Source organism: Lethenteron reissneri, chromosome 49, assembly GCF_015708825.2.
Source record: "Lethenteron reissneri isolate LAM-NWPU_2019-01 chromosome 49, ASM1570882v1, whole genome shotgun sequence".
Lineage (NCBI taxonomy): Eukaryota > Metazoa > Chordata > Hyperoartia > Petromyzontiformes > Petromyzontidae > Lethenteron > Lethenteron reissneri.
In genome coordinates this window covers 5,236,644-5,250,156 of record NC_083827.1, presented here as the reverse complement: position 1 = coordinate 5,250,156, position 13,513 = coordinate 5,236,644, and positions in this window count along the sequence as shown.

Sequence of the window (13,513 nt, the reverse complement as noted above, 5' to 3'; positions counted from 1 at the left end):
TCAGGAACAACAAAGCGAAACAAATGTTCAATATTTCAAGAGCCGCAATGCACCGTGCGGTGATTTCGAGGCGGCGGTCCTGAAAGAGCCGCACGCGGCTACGGAGCCGCAGGTCGCCGACCCCCCCTGGTCCATGCCAACCCCGAAGCACGCAACAGTTTCACTGGCTCTACGAGACTAACGTAGAATCAGAGCCGTCCATAGCGTCGCGGGGTGGGCAGGGGGGGGGCTGCGGGGCCCAGGGCGAACCCCACAGCGTGGGCTCTCACGACGCCTTTAAACTAAACTGGAAGTATTACACCCTACACCGTGATGTCGAGGTGCGCCCCACTTCACCACCCCCTCCCCCTCAAAGCGCGGGGCGCGGGGCGGTCGCTCCGAATTCGCCCTACCCGAGGTACGGCTCTGCTTAGGATCGGCAAGTTTTTTCGTGCAAAGTTTTCTCCACTTGGATTATTCATCATGCGCTTGAAACTGTAGGTTACATGTTTAAACGATTACAATATATATGCAATGTATGTAGTGAAACGTTGTCCGTTGGCATTATCATCTGACGGATGTTAGTTTTTTTAAAGTATACTCACGACCATCATTATTATTATTATTATTTTAATTACTGAATCCACATCATCATTATTATTTTCACACATAGGTGTTCATCATTGCCACTGAATATACAGTTATTGTTAGTTACAATTGTAAGGGCCATTTCATCCGTGAATCCCAATTAATGTTTGAACAAAGACGGTGTTCACCGCATCGAACAGCGCTTTTAGATGCGCCTCTGCGGCCGTCTGGAACGCTCTTCCTTACGAAATTAGGAAGCCACTGAAGCTATTCACTTTTAACTCATCATCTAAATTGAAAACACATTTATTTAGAACTAATTTTTGTGTTTAGTTTGTTGTCCTTTCCCCCCCCCCCGCACCTCCGATTAGCATGGTTCCCTCCGTACCGTGCGAAAGAAGTTCAACATATGTACAACATATGTACAACATATGTACAACATACATGTTAGAGCCACCTCTAGTGGAGGCCTCTTTCGCCAGCAGTTGCGCAAGTGAGCTATTGCAGCGCTGCGCCTTTACCCACCTTGTTTTTTTTTTCAAGATTTCCAAGCACAATCAAAACGCTAAACGATCAGTAGCACACAGCGCACGGCTAAAGTGGATTATCTTACTATCCACTATATCTCTCTAACATCGCTCGCTGTGTTGGTCCTTCGTCAATCCACTGCTGGATGAAGGCCTCCTTGTTATCTCTCTCTCTCTCGCCCCATGATCTCGCGTGGATTTTTTTGTCCGGGTCTTCCCGCATTTGCCTTCCACGTTTAGAATCAACATCGCGAGTTTAGAGTGCGTGGCTGATGTAGGTTTCTGCATGACGATCAGCCCACTACGTTGAGCTGCCATTCGTGGCCAGTTCGGTTGCCGAGTTTTTAATTCCATCTCGCTCGTGGTCAAACGTCAGTGGCGATTTCACCGAAGCCGTGAGGACGACTCGAACACAAATAAGTGATGCGGTACTGTGAATACAACAACAGCGATATATTTCGATTCAAAGCTTTCGTGAGTGCAGGGATTCATCGTCTTGGTTCTTTCGGTAAAGTCATGTAGAAGGGAAATAATAAAATAATAAAAATAAAACATTATAAAATTATTAAATGTGATTTAAAGCTTTCGTGACTGCAGAGATTCATCTTCTTGGTTCTTTCGGTAAAGTCACGTAGAAGGGAAATAATAAAATAATAAAAAGAAAACATAATAAAATAATTAACTTTCGATTTAAAGCTTTCGTGACCGCAGGGATTCATCTTCTTGGTTCTTTCGGTAAAGTCACGTAGAAGGGAAATAACAAAAAGAAAACATAATAAAATAATTCTCACGACGTTTCGGCTACAAGGCAAGCAGCCGTCCTCAGGTCACCTATTTTATTATGTTTTCTTTTCATTATTTTTATTATTTCCCTTCTACGTGACTTTACCGAAAGAACTAAGAAGATGAACAGCGATATCAGCGCGGGGAGGGGCGAGGGGTGCGGTGGGGGAGACAAAGGCGGCCGGGCGTGGTTCTGGATCGCTAAGAAGCTCTACGCTGTTAGCGCTACGCTGCGCTACGAAACCGGCGACCCGAGTTCGATGCCCGCTCACGGCGAACACCGGTGACGATTATCTGAACCGGTCTTGGGACTCCTCTAGGTCGACTCAGCCTGCTGACCAGCCACCCCCTCGTGCGCTCGCTAACAGCACTTGCCCGCTACAGTGTGTTCAGGCTGCACGGGTGATCTTTGTCTTTGGAGTTCGTTGTTTTATTTCTGCCTGGGGTTGTGTTTTTTAAATCCTTTATATTAAGTTCACTTGCTTGCTTGCTTGTGCGCTTACGACCGTGCAAATCTTTCAGTCGTTTTTTAACCCACTCCCCGTGATCCAATTTGAGCTGACATTTTGCACACAGACTCGTTGTGCGTGACAATTTATTTTCGTGAATTTTTTTTCTCCAAAATTTTACACTTTTTAGGAAAAATAAATTATATTTAATTACCAATTGCTTAATGGTGGCAGGCAATCATCTGACCCATAGGTGGCAGCCATCTCAAGCCAGAGGACGAGAGGACTCTAGCCGCCACGCATATAAAGGATTTATAGTGAAAAACTTTGTTTTTACGGGTTAATTTTTTGTGGGTTTTTTTCTAGAAAAGTACTAATTGTTTGGAGTAGTTATTAGTGTCTGATCGTAGATAATAATTGTAAAAATCACATCAGGTTAATTATTACATTTATTGAAATGTTTTGCCTGGCGAAGACAGGCTTCATGAACTAGTATTATATATTTTGATTTAAAGCTTTCGTGACCGCAGGGATTTATCTTCTTGGTTCTTTCGGTAAAGTCACGTAGAAGGGAAGTAATAAAATAATAAAAATAAAACATAATAAAATAATTCTCGCGACGTTTCGGCCACAACGCAAGCAGCCGTCCTCAGGTGAAGACCAGGTCTGTCGGGGATTATTTTTTTTTACTTTCTCCGGCGTTCTCTGCCTTTCTCGCCGTCAGCTCCGCCGCCCGCACGATGCAACGAGGTTCTAACTGGGCATCGGCCACACATCACGAGCCTGGAGGGACCCCCTTCCCCTCCCTCTTGTTGAGTGGAGAGTCTTGGCGACTAAATCTATTTATTGTCCCCCTACAGCGATTCGTAGACTCGCCACGTCGCTACTTCGGCGGGGGCCCTGGCGTTGTCCTCTAATCCACCGCCTTCCCTTCGCGGTGGAAATCGTGACCAGTGCTGAACAACGCCGGTCTTTGTGCGTCTTCCAAAATTACAAATAAATTAATAAATTGCGAGGATAGGGGGTGGGGGGTAAAAAAAAGAGGGCGGGAAGAGAGGCGGGGGGGAGGGAGCAAATTATAGCAGAATGAATCAGCCGTGTTATGCTTACTTAATTCAATTTCAACAATCTAATTGAGACTGTTGGATTGTATGTATGTGTATGGATGTACACGCTCGCGTGCGTGCGTGTGTGTGTCAGAGCGGTTGACGCGCCGTGCATACGAACCCAACGACCCGAGTTCTAATCCCGCTCGAGGCCACGAACCGCCAGCGGCGAGTGTCTGAACCAGAGGTCGCAAACGGGTTTAAATTCCTTACCCGTACCCGTACCCGGCCGCACCAGGGTCACAAACGGGTATCGGGTACCCGATTGCGACCTCTGGGATGAAGCCATGTTGCAGGCGCGGGTGGGTTGATTATAGGAACTTGAATTGTGAGAAGAGACAAGACGTTGGGAAATGAGTGACAAACGGTGACTCACCAGTGACTCACGGCCTACCCGTACCCGTACCCGGCCGCACCAGGGTCGCAAACGGCTACCCGTACCCGGCCAAACATCCCCCAATGCCTCATCGGGGGGCGTTGAACGAAATTTGTTGTTTCGTTTGCCAGGAGCGAACGATGGTGGTGACAAACGTATGGAGAAGCCTTCGTCCAGCAGTGGATAGAACACGGCTCACTGCTCACGATGATGCTTTACGCTCGGCCTTTTTCTAGCGGAGCATCTTAGTGAAGTGAAAGCTTATCGATAAACTGACTCGACTGGCGCGTTAACGCGGCATGAGAGGCCATCGATATTAATTACCAATAATTGACCGGACGCGAACGAGCGGGCAATTGTCAGCACCAATACTACGCCCGACGCACGACTCCGTATCCTCGGCCACATCGGGGCAGTCAAAAATGCAAAAGCGCAGCCCGGGAGCGGTGGGGCGAAATTGTGGGTAAGTCCCAGAAAGTAACGCTAGCGCTGTGCATGGCAATTAAACCAACACAGCAGATATAATAGGAGACTAGATTTGAAGCTTTCGTGACTGCAAGGATTCATATTCTTTGTTTTTTTCGGTAAAGTCACGTAGGTAAAAAATTAAAATTAATAAAAATAAAATAAAAATCACGACGTTTCGGAGGCAACACAAGCTTCCGTCTTCAGATGGAACCGTCACAGCACGATAGCTGTATCGTCACAGCACGATAGTTCTCTCACTTGATACAACTATAACTTGATACAGCTATCGTGCTGTGACGGTTCCACCTGAAGACGGAAGCTTGTGTTGCCTCCGAAACGTCGTGATTTTTTATTTTATTTTTAGTTTACTTTTATTAATTTTAATATTTTTACCTACGTGACTTTACCGAAAAAAAACTAAGAATATAATAGGAGACGTTTCGGGCGATGGCCCCTTGTCATTGCACTTGAGGAGAGGTCAGGAGAGAAATCGAGTGGATAATAAGATTTGGGGACAGGACTTGACGCTTGGGGCCTGGTTAAAGAAAAAAATAAATCAGTTTTTAAACTTGCATATACATTTTTATGCTACCGGTATAGCTACTGGGTATCATATACACACGTTTGATAATCAAAAAGTATTACAGTACTACTAAATGAACCCATTTACATTAAAAGTAAAAAAAAATATGTTAACTGGTGCTGGCTCATTGTATCGTGGTTAGAACAAGGAACAGTTCACTTAGAAATGCAATTAATCCACTTATAGTTTTTTTTATTATTATTTGTCTTACAAAGTTATTTTATATTTATCATTATATTTTTTTAAATTACAACAAGGTGAGGGATGTGTTACTGATTTTGGATTGATTATGAAAAAAATACAAAAATCAAGCCTGGAAATTTAATTTCAGATTATTACTAAGACATTCAAATGTTCAAACACAGCTGCTCTTTCAGCTCAAATGCCTATTGCTCATCTCCCGTTTTACGGTTCTGAGCCAGCTGTGGAAATTCCACATTGCCGTGACAAGGGCGAGTCTATCCATAGGATGACCAACTGTTGACTTTCACTTACAACGTCGTGCTCATTGCTTTGACCCTGGGTGGAAGGGGTGATGATGATGATCACGATCATGACGATTTGAAAGCGATCACGGTGACGAAACCTCGTGCACAAGCAACCCACGTAATTGCGTTCCCAAATTACCCAACGTAAAATTCGCGCCTGAAAATGCAAACGTTCGATTTCAGTAAATACATTGACAAAAAAAACCCCCCATCTAACTGGAAAAGAACAACCCAACACATTCCAACACCTTCGGCACTCTCGTATCTGTGCTCCCAGCAGCTCCCACGCCACGGTGTTTTAGGGGTGGGGGTGATCCCCCCCCCCTCCCCCACCCCCACCCCCCCCCGCCTTCTTCTTCCCACCTCCTCTGCAGCTAATACACAGAACAAACACATCATACCTGGCTGGGCCCTATGGAACTTTGCCACCACAAAGGATGTTCACGTGCTTTAATTCCTCTCTCTCTCTCTCTCTCTCCCTCCCTCCCATCTCTTTCTCTCTGCAACCTCCCCCACTCACACACGACCACCGCCCCCCCCCCCCCCCAAGTCTCTTCAACCCCTGACTCGGGTCAAACAAGCTTTAGAGAATCATCTCCATTGAGACATCCAACCAAGAGCGAGCGAGCGAGCGGGCGGGCGGGCGGGCGGGCTTGGTGCCGGATCTGGAAGCTCTACAGAAGCCACTGAGCTAATGCTCCCAGCTCATTGTGACCGAACGAAGGGTGATGGTGGGTGGGTGGGTTGGGTTGGGGAGGGGGCAGGAATGGGTGGTGGTGGTGGTGGTGGTGGGGCGAGGGGGCCCTTTGAAGACAGATAGGGAGTTGGGCTGGCGGTTGGTTTGGAGGCCGCTAATCCATTTATTAAGTTTCTCTCGGTCGGCCGCGTCTGAGCTATCTTCACAAGCGAAGGTGGGGTGGAACCCACGGGCGTGGAGAGTGGCGGTGAGGGATGGATGGCAATTACGGATCAATACGGCGGGAGCCCTATCGCCCGCACGCAGAGCTGCCGCCTCTCGCACGACAGATGAGCGATCGTCCTCGCTGAGATCCCCGTTGCCGCTTCGGCTGCGACCACCGCGAACCCCTCCGTCCATCCTCCGTTCCCTGCCCCCCCCCGCCCCCCCCCCCCCCGCTCTATTGTAGTCGCTGAACACAGGGCCCCCACCCCCACCTTCCCCCGCCCCAAAACAGAAAATCGCCAAGCGAGCATCGAGAAAACGGCACGGTTAAAGTTGGTGTTTATTGAGAGTAAATGTTGGTGGGTTTTTGTTTTTATTGAGCAAGGGTTATTGTTGCTCTTTTGTTGAGACTCTTTCGCGCCGTACGTCGCCACTCGTGCTAATCGGAGGTGCGAGAGAGAAAGAGAGAGAGTCTGGGGGAAGAGGCGCTGATGATGATGATGGCAGAAGGGAATTCCAGAGTGGTGCAGTGTGAATGAAGAAGCAGAGAGGGCATTGAGTTGAGCTGTCGTGTGGTGAGTGGGTGGGTGAGTGGGTGAGCGAGTGCGTTATTGTTATCGGCGGTGTGGTTGTGTTTGAACAGAGTGTGATGGATGAGACGAAACAGGCAGTGAAGGGTGGACCGAGTCCTCAACGCGGGTGGACGAATTAATGAGTGAAGTTCACGGAACAATAACCATGGTAGTAGTAGCCACAGTAGCCACATCGTAGTAGCCAGAGTAGGGTGACAGTGAGGCGACTGTCCACCGGTTAGTCGAGTGACCGGAGTGACACGACAGAGCGAGGTTCTTGGGAACTGTAACCGTGGTTGTAGTAGCGGTAGATGAGTTAACTGGAGGTGACTGGCCGCCAGGCGAGTGGGCGACTGGAGTAAATCAATGAGCCCCGTGTCATCAATCAACCAGCGTCTTCAGCAGGGAATTGGAGGATTGTGCATTGAGGCACAGATGACACAAAGGCAAAGATCACCCACGTAACCTAAACAGGCTGTTGGGGCAAGTGCTGTTAACGAGCACCTATTAAGGCCGGCACGGCACACAAGAGGGTCCCAGCACCACGCCCGGCCGCCTTTGTCTCCCCAGTGGCAATGTTTACACACCGCACTAGGCACTCATTTGAGGCTGAGCCGACCTGATTGACAGTTCAGACAATCGTCACTTGTGTTGGCTGTGAGCGGGAATTGAACTCGGATGGCCCGGGGTTCGTAGCTGCAACGCGCTCACTACTGCGCCACCACTCCCCACCCCCCCCCTCAACCCACACACGCGCGCACTCACACACACACACACGTGCATAACAAACACACGCACACATGCACGCACAATATTCAGGAGCGGCCCCTGGGGGGGGAGGGGGGAGAGAGAGAGGCTGCATTATTTATCAGAGGCGCGCGTGGCGTTTCCAGCGCCCGAGATTTGGGATGAGGCATTTTGTCTCTGAGACGTCACCGTCGAGTACGGGGAGATGGAGCGAGAGAGGAGGAGAGAGGAGGAGGAGAGAGAGAGAGAGATAGCCAGAGACGTAAACTGCTGTGATTGGAGAGAACGATCTGTGATGGAGGTCGTGGTGTCTGTGTGTGTGTGTGATGTAGGTGGTTGACTCAGCCTCAAATAAGTACTTGGTACGGTGTGTAAACATCGCCACTGGGGAGACAAAGGCGGCCGGGCGTGGTTGCTGGCAACCTACTTCCTGCTGTGTCGTTCCGGCCTTCATATGTGCTCGCTAACAGCACTTGCCCCAACAGTCTGCTAAGGCTATACGGGGTATCTTTGTATTTACGATGGGTCCTCGTGAGAGCAAGGTATCTGGTGCGGTGTGTAAACATCGCCACTGGGGGAGACAAAGGCGGTCAGGCGTGGTGCTGACCACCCCACCCCCTGGTGTGCCGTGCCCGCCTTCATAGGTGCTGCTCGCTAACAGCACTTGCCCTTACAGTCTGTTAAGGCTATACGAGGTGTGTTGGGGGGGGAGGGGTTTCTTTGTCTTTGTAAGTGTGATGTCGGTGGTGTCTGAGCGCAGGTGCCAGATGCCCGGTGCCACGGCCGAAACGGGCAGCACGCAGTCACGTGATCAGCACCGCGGTTTCTGACACTGACCAAGGCTATCGCAAACTCCGAGGGAAGCGAGTTCCAAAAGTTTCAAAGCAAGCAACAGCACACACGCACAAGACAGACGGTGCAGCACAAAAAGATATCCGGTAAAAAAAAAGATAATTTCATTAAAAATATATAATTTGGCAATAATATCCAGCGAAGAGGTTAACCTTGGGTGGAGCGAAGGGGGGGGGGGGTGTCAGTGCTGTGCGTCTGGACCGGGGCGATTGTGCTGATGAGGGTTAATTATGGGCCGCTACGAAGTTTGCTGTCTTCCCAACCCAGCCAGCCACCCACTCACCGACCCACCCACCCTTCTCCCCCAGACGAGGCTCCATCCCCCCAATTAATTTCCGTGCCAAGTTTTCTTAATTAATGACCTCCTGTGCGCCAGGTGTGTTAATTAGGTGGCATATGGATGGTCCATGCTAACTGAACATAGGTTATGCTACAATACGTGGCAGCCGGGCTAATTTGTATATATCACACACACACACATATACACACACGCGCGCACGCATATAGCCACGTTTTTTAACATTTGCATACAAACCCATCCATTCCGTACTTCAACTACAGGTACATTGCAAGTGCGCAGCCCTGCAATTGCAGGCTGACGCCGCTGCTGTTCGAAGGGGCCCTCCCATAGGATGGAGGGGGCACTGGAGGGCCCGCCCCACCCACCTCCTCCTTCGCCAATCGATCCACCACTGGCCAGACGTCGAGTAGTACCCACACTTTCCCCGACCACACTCGACACCTGCCGATCAATTAACGAACGAACTAAAGAGCTGCAACTATTGACAACCACGACGATCGATTATTCGGTGAATTTTGACCGTCAATTCATCGGTTAAGAAAACAATGCGTTATGGTATAATTGAGATGAAGGTTATGCTGCTAGGCAGAGGGAGGTTGGGTCCGACTGGACATCCGTGGAAAGAGCTTCATAGCTCATCGGATTCTCAAATCTAAATAAAGATTCTGATTTTGGGTGGGGGGTGGGGTGGGAGGGCGGCTTAAACGGTGCCTATCTCGAGGGTATATTTGGTCTACTCTTTCACACTGGCCAAGATGTCTTGGAAGGCATGAGAGTGCAGTTACCCACACATTACCCCACCGGACGTGACCTGCCTAACGACTTAACTGCGATTTAAAGCTTTCGTGACTGCAGGGATTCATCTTCTTGGTTCTTTCGGTAAAGTCACGTAGAAGGGAAGTAATAAAATAATAAAAACTAAACATAATAAAATAATTCTCACGACGTTTCGGCCACAACGCAAGCAGCCGTCCTCAGGTGAAGAATGAAACACCACCAAGCTTGGAGCGTATATTCTTCCACCCCTCCAACCTAGCTTAAATATACGCTCCAAGCTTGGTGGTGTTTCATTCTTCACCTGATGTCGGCCGCTTGCGTTGTGGTCGAAACGTCGTGAGAATTATTTTATTATGTTTTATTTGTATTATTTTATTACTTCCCTTCTACGTGACTTTGCCGAAAGAACCAAGAAGACTTAACTGAGGTCGAACCCATTTCTCTTGCTCAGTAGACCTCTGAGTTGTTCAACTATTTTGGGCATCAATCTCATATATACTGTAAATATATAACCTGCAGTGTTAAACGTGACATTTTTCAGTCTTACTTGTAAATGGTATACACCCAAAAGTGCACTTTCACTCCATAATAAATACATAACGGCTACGTATCGAGTCCTGTTATTATGAATTTATCGTGCATCACGTCTGCGGTGGAGCGGTCACGCAGCGGTTAACGCACCGCCACGATGAACCCAGCAATCTAAACTAAACTTTTTGTCTTCTTGGTTCTTTCGGTAAAGTCACGTAAAAGGGAAATAATAAAATAATAAAAATAAAACATAATAAAATACAATTCTCACGACGTTTCGGCCACAACGCAAGCAGCCATCCTCAGGTGAAGAACAAGTTTGGTGGTGGTCATTCAGACGCTGTCTTTCCGACAGACCTGTTCTTCACCTGAGGACGGCTGCTTGCGTTCTACACCTGAGGACGGCTGCTTGCGTTGTGGCCGAAACGTCGTGAGAATTGTATTTTATTATGCTTTATTTTTATTATTTTATTATTTCCCTTCTACGTGACTTTACCGAAAGAACCAAGAAGATGAATCCCTGCAGTCACGAAAGCTTTAAATCAAAATTAAATTTTTTTGTTTCACCAGGTAAGAACCACTCAACTGTATATCTCTTTTTCATGAAAGACCTCGCCACAAATGATAGCTCAACGAAGTGGCTTATCTTGTGGACATTCATAGCAGACAAACACTCTGAACGCGTGCATGTTGACACGAAATGCGGAGGGCCAAACCGAAGGACCCGGAGAAAAATCCACGCGACCACGGGGAGAGAGAGAGAGAGAGACATGCAAACTCCAAATATACACACGAAATCACACAAAGGATGGCAAAGAGCTGTATAAAGAAATTACTGTAGGTATATTTTTACATAAAAACTCGCGTATGCTGTTTCCAGCCTAAATTTACCGTCTATTCACGTGGACGATTATTCTCAAGTTAAATTAACCCCCTTCCCCCCCGCCCCCTCCAAAAAAAAAACTAATTCAACTTAAATTGTACGGACAAAAAATGTTAACTTGCGGGGATTTTGCGCGTGTGTTTTTTGGGTAGTAGCCGAGCTGTACCATCAAGACCGCCGGGGCAAAACCTCCGCGAAGGTTAAATGAATACCTAGAAACACGTTACAACAAATTTTCGGGAATTGTTGAAAAATAAAACGCAACAATTTAATTGACCAACTTGTAAGGAAACCAAATTCTCGTCGTGCGCGCGTGCGTGTGCGTGTGTGCGCGCGTGTGTGTGTGTTTTTGTGAGAATACAAAAAAGGTCCTGTCCTCTATCGCTGGCAATTACACCAGCCCCCGGCTGAAAAAAAAAGAAGTAGATGTTAATTTAAAATGTATATTTTGGTTTTGTTTAAATCATCTATTAAAAATAAATAAAAAATACCACCAAGCCCAGTCACGAGTGCGACGTGCGATTAGGCCGACGGTTGTTATTGCTGCAATTTTTAGGGAACACAAAGACAAAGTTGCCCCGTATAGCCTCAACAGACCTGTTGGGGCAAGTGCTATTAGCGAGCTGCCTATAATAAGGCCGGCACGGCACACGAGGGGCTGGATGGCCAGCACCACGCCCGGCCGCCTTTGTCTCCCTAGTGGCCACGTTTTTTTTTTTTACACCACACCAGATACTCATTTGAGGCTGAGTCGACCTACGGGAGTGCCCAGGACCGGTTCAGATAATCGCCGTGAGCCGGGAATGGAACTCGGGCCGCCCGGATTCGTAGCGCAGCGCGCTCACCGCTACACTACCGCACACACAAAGACAAAGATCCCCCGTATAGCCTAAACAGACTGTAGAGGCAAGTGCTGTTAGCGAGCACCTATGAAGGCCGGCACGGCACGCGAGGGGGTGGGCGGCCAGCCCCACTCCCTAGTGGCGATATTTCTACGCACCGCACCAGGTACTCATTTGAGGCTGAGTCGACCTAGGGGAGGCCCAGGACCGGTTCAGATAATCGTCACTCGTGTTGGCCGTGAGCGGGAATGGAACCCGGGTCGCCAGGTTCATAACGCAGCGCGCTAACCGCTACACTACCGCTCCCCACCACCGCACACACACACGCACAAGCACACGCACGCATGTGTGTACACACACACATACACGCGCGCGTACATTTACCAATTAAAACAACCAAATTCCTTTGGCTGACAACCTCCTCGGTCGAAGCCAAGTCAAATCACCACGTGACTCACAAGTAACCGTGTACCAATTAACGAGCGGTGCCTCGGTGCGGCGTGATGGTTCGCACACTGGCACGGTGCAATGCAAACGGGTTACCGGTTCCAATGCATGTGTGTGTGTCAGTTTAACACGTAGGCTGTGCGTGTGCGTGTGTTATTGTTAAACTTCTTTCACAGCGTATGTAGCCAAACGTGCTAATCTTAGATGCGGGGGAAGCACAACAAGCTAAAGACAACGAAGGCAGTATTACATAAAGGAGTGTTCAAGCTATATTAAAAAAAAGCGCATAAGCTCCCATTGGTTTCCGTGACTCGATCTCCCGGAAAGGCAGGTAGGGTACGTGTTGCATGTTGAACTTCTTCCGCACCGTACGTAGCCAACCGTGCTATTCGTGGGTGATAACAACGTTGCAAATTTATTAAAATCCCTCCCCACCCCTCCCCCCGGTCGCCCCCCCCCTAATTTGTGTCCACCCTGCCGTGTTAATAGGGCGAGCCGCAGTTAGTCGATCGGTGGGGGTACAATGTGAGTGAACTGCAAAGCCTCTACCAAGATTATCTGAGCAGCGTGGAAGATTAGGCCAAATACACCTCTCTAGAGCGGCCTCTAGTGGAGGCCCCTTCTGCCAGCAGCGGCGTGAGCGAGCACACGCAGGGCTGCGCTTTTACCTTTACCTCGTGTTGTTGTTGTTAATGGTTGCTGAGCACTGGCACCAAAACGCCATGCGGTCAGCAAAATAGTTGGCACTTCCACTTTATCACCAGCATGGAAGAGCAGGCCAAAGGCACCTCTCTCGAGGAGAAGGGAGGTGGGTGGAGGAGGTGAGAGGGGGGGGGGGCGGTTGCTCTCTATAGCTCCTTGTAGTGGAGAGTGGGGAAGGGGTGGGATAACATTTCAATTCTTTTTCACCCCCGGTGAATTGAAACACAAACGGGAGGCAAGTGGCTGACGTAGTGGAGGGGTCACCTCCCCCAGCCACCACCACCATCACCACCAACCCACCTCCGCCACCTTTTATCTCATTTCGCCGTCTTGTTTTTCTCGTTTTCCACTTGGCGGAACCTGCAAGGTCTGATCGTGAGAAGGCTCTCTTGGTGGGTGCGATTCCTCGCCCGTGGGAAGCGGCACGTGGGGAGATCTCCTCCTGTCACCGCTCATCTCTCTGCCTCCACGACTTGGTAGCCGAATGCGCGAGAGGGTAGAGTCCGTGATAGGTGCGCTCTGCTCTCCTATAACGCGAATTTGGATATAACGCGATGGATGTATTATAGGGAACACGTTTTTATTTTATATAACGCGATCGAGCGATCAGA